The sequence below is a fragment of the Meleagris gallopavo genome, chromosome 2, assembly GCF_000146605.3.
Source record: "Meleagris gallopavo isolate NT-WF06-2002-E0010 breed Aviagen turkey brand Nicholas breeding stock chromosome 2, Turkey_5.1, whole genome shotgun sequence".
Lineage (NCBI taxonomy): Eukaryota > Metazoa > Chordata > Aves > Galliformes > Phasianidae > Meleagris > Meleagris gallopavo.
Window position 1 is genome coordinate 49,914,874 of NC_015012.2, and position 4,243 is coordinate 49,919,116.

Here is a 4,243-nt window from a genome sequence, read left to right on the forward strand (position 1 = left end):
AGGTTTTCAGTTCTTTGATGCAGAGTAAATAGCTGTTCTCTCATGCCAAGAAAAAAAAAAGGCTCTATTTGCTTGGGTTTGGGCCTGATTTAAAATCTACTGAATTAAGTAGAAAGTATATGCAAGGAGATGGATCAAATTTGGAATTTAGTTATTATGCATACGTTCTGATATGTAGCTCTGTCATGCATTTTTTTTTAATGAGTTCATAAAGTTTTTGACACAGATGACTATTAATGTCAAAAAATGTCCACGTAAGATACGGTTGCATGCTGTATTCTGTGCTCGCTGTTTTTATACAGGTTTTGATTGGTAGGTACAGTTTTTGCAGACTAGCGTGAGGTCTGTTAACCATACCTGGATTTCCCTGATTGTTTCCCTGACTGGAACCCAGTTTCCAGTGGAATCTTATTGTTCCATGCTGGGAAAACAGCAATGTAAGTGCAAAATGCCATCTCTTTTCTTGATGCTAGCATATAGGATGGGGACCTATCTTTTCCTGACCCTCCGTACTAGGCACATCACAAATATCTTAATGAAACATTTGCAATCTAAAAAGGAGCACATGTTAAAATAACATGTTGACTTATTCTAATTCTTGATATCAAGTGCATTTGAGTTGAGAACAAGCTTTATTTTTAAGAGGCCTTGAACCAGTATCCAAGAGCAGAAGTGGAACAGTTTTTATTTTGCTTGGCAAATACTATGACCCAGAACCATCTTAAGGTTATGTATTATTTTGTCCCCTACAAGAAAATGAACTTCACCTGTTAGCAGTTTTGCATAAAGCTGGAGTAGGGTAACAAAGGGAGTGTGGAAATTGCTCTAAAAGCACTGAGGCACATGAACATTCTGTTCAGCTTGTGGTTTTCACCATCCAAACTTCTTGTTATTGCTTCAGTAGCTGCTGAGTATATATTACAATAGTAATAATAAGTGATAGTAGTATAGTGGTAATAGTTATAAGCTTTTACAAAGTACTTTAGAAGAGGAAAAAATAAAAGAATCACTGAGTTCTTTCAGGAGTTAGGTTGTTTTTTTTTCCCCTTTTTTGGGAGGGGGAGATAGGGGATTGGGCTGTTTTATGGGAAGTTAGGGGACAGCATCAAACCATGAAAATAGAAAGTAAAGACTTCTACTGCTTGATTGCTTACTCTTTAGCTGTAGTATTTTTCTTAAACTCTATTTTATCTGCCCTTATCCTGAGAATATTGCAGGAGAAAGATGTGACATTTCTGTAAAATGTAACTTGTTGCGTGAATGTACAGTGAGCAGAGGAAAAATCTGCGTATTGTGATTCAGCAACATCTTATGAGTGCTTCTGTTTGGAGGGCTTTTCATCGGCAACTTGTCTCTGAATTGATCCTTTCCCCTTTCTGAAGTGCTATATGACTTTGTATTTGATTGGTTTGCCTGACATGCCTTGAAAACCTATACAGTCTTAGTTACCACAGGCTACTGCTGCCTGTAAAAGATGCATGTTGCACTGTCCTCGCTGGGTTCCTCCTTCACTTTCTATTCATAAGCTGGCCAGTGTTGGACACAGGCTGTTGTCTGCCCCACCAAAACAGAATAGGGAGGTTCACCTCACCGAGAGAAGCTCAAGGTATTGGGTTGGCAGGGTGCTGCTTCTTGAGGTGGTGGCTGCAGAGCGTGAACTCATCGCGTGCAGCTTGTTATGGACCCAGCAACGAGTTTGTGTGGTTATGAAAGTGATCCTATGAATGAGACACAACATTTGGAGTTCTCCCACTGAAAATGATCAGATTGCTTACAGTAGACCACAGTTATTATGGTGACTGACCTTATGTTTACTGGGTGAGATATTAAGGCGAATGTCTGATGTTAAAGCACAAGCATCAATTAGCATGTTGTTATAAATATTCACGTCCCAGATCACAGTATAATTATAATCTTTATTCAAATTGCTGTCAGGTAATTCCTTGTGCATGTTATTACACCTGTCGAATCTAGTACGTGGAAGTGGATGTGCTGCAGTGAAGTGATTATGGTGAAAATGAGTTTGAAAGTGGTGTGGGAAGAACATCCTTGATGCCTTCAGGATGCCCGGTTGCCTGATTCCATCTCCTGAGAACCCAAGTCTGGCAGTGAGGGCTGAGCCATGACTGTACTCGTGTGTGGTGTGCCTATGGGGCAGTGGGTTGTTTTAAGAATAGTTCCAGAGCAGAATGTTTGAAAGGGTTGGAGCCCTGTTGTGGTGACTGAAAGCAGGGAAAGGAAGAACAGCAGTGCTAAGCAAAGCTGTCAGGGAGGTGGTGCTTTCTGCTACTTCTGTGTTGTTGGAAACAAAGGCACGCATGGAAAGTATTTCTGGTACCAACTGCAGACCAATGCTGGTGGATGCGCCTGCACTGCTGTGTATTATTTGTGGTAGGCATGTCTTTGGATGGGAGTGGGAAATGAAGCTGCTTCTCTTGCATGACAGTCTGTATAAACCCTGGAGGGCGAATCGCTGAGCTAAGAACAGCCTTTGTTAAGGAGGATTTTCCTCACTCCTCTTGTTCACGCCTCATAGTACACAGCGTCTGGCAGATGCTGACAGATGCTGTCATGCTTGATTTCTGTGCACACCCACGTAGTTCCCTGGCAGGGGGACTGGTGGCAGGAGGTAGCCAGGGGGCAATAGGTGCTGTTATGGGCTGCAAGCCATGCTCAGGGCCAGTGCCCCACACAGTGCAACTGCCTTGTTCAGTGCTTGCTGCCCCCACCAGAGAGAGGAGGGGTAGTCAGCATCCCAAGCGACCACTGTCACCTCCAGCCCTTCTCTTTCAGGATGCTATCCGTATGACTGAGTGGCCAAGCATGTCTACACACCTTAATTTCTCAAGTATGAGCCACCTGTAGACTTGTCACCTAGTGTGTGATGCATCAGGCTACACATTTTTCTTTATGAACTCTAAAGTAGGGGAAAATACTCTGACTGTAACATTGAAGAGATGTTCTAGCTCACCTTTTTTTCTTCAGTGGCATTTGGAATGGCGAGAGGTTGAAGTGGGGGTACCTGAAAAGAGGTTGCGGTGAGCTTTGGGTCAGCCTCTTCTCCCAGGTAACAGAGATAGGATGAGAGGCCTCAAGTTACACCAGGGGAGGTTCAAGTTGGATGTTAGAAAACTTTCTTAGAGCAGTGAGAACTGACACAGGCTGTCCAGGGAGGTGGTGGAGTCGCCGACCCTGGATGTGTTCAAGAATCACGTGGATGTGGCACTGAGGGGTATTACATGATCATCAGGCATGGTGGGAATGGGCTGATGGTTGGACTATGTGATCTTAGTGTCTTTTCCATCCTTAGCAGTTCTCTGACTGTAAGATGAGGGCACAAAGTGCGAAGAGTGAGGGATGTTGTGCAGAGGTCAGGAACAATGTGCAGGTTGCTCAGCTCAGCCTGTGTGAGGGCTCTGCTAGATATGGCCAGAGAGCTCCGGAATGCAACGGCTGAAGGGAGCCTCGGGAGCCTTTGTTCACCTTGGTTGGTCTTAGGTTGTTTTGCAAAGTGAAAGTTAATGGTTGGTGCTGTAAAATCAGTGTTGTGGTACCAGATACTAACTGCACAAGTCGTTTAGTTGCCCCACGTGTCTGTTCCAGCCAGAGAGCCTGATTTCGGAGTTCCCACACACCTGCCTGCAACAGTGGGCGTATGCATTCCTCATGCAGAAAGCAAGCGATTAAATTAAGGGAAGGGAAAGCAACGTAGACATATATGGAAGACGACTCATCCTCCTCGCTTTAATGAAGCTTAACTCCCCGAGCACGAGCCGGCAGAGCAGCGACACGGCGCAGGTTCTCGGCGGACCCCGCGGCCCGCAGCAGGACGGGGCCGCCCTGGGCGGGAGGCGGCCGTGTTGTCAGGGCAACGGCCCGAGGCGGCGGATCGGGTTCTGTCCTCCCGCGCTGAATGTTTCAGCGTGCCGGAGCTGGGAGAGGAGGGTGCCGCGGAGGGGAGCCCGGAGCGGAGGGCTGCGATCTGGCTGGAGCGAGTTAAGGAGCGGCATCAGAACCGGTGTGCCTTTAACTGGGGCTTTTTCCCGAAGAGCCTCTCCGCGCCGAGTGGATGTTGCGTCGGTCAGCTGTTTGCGTCCCGCTTATCCATAGGGGATCTGCTACCGGCGCTCAAATGAGCAGGCGGCGTCGCAGCTAGCTGCTGAGCAGGGGCTGCCGGCGCTCGCCCTGTTTTTTATTTATTTTTTTATTTTTTTTGAAATAAGAAAGAGACGACAACAGCATG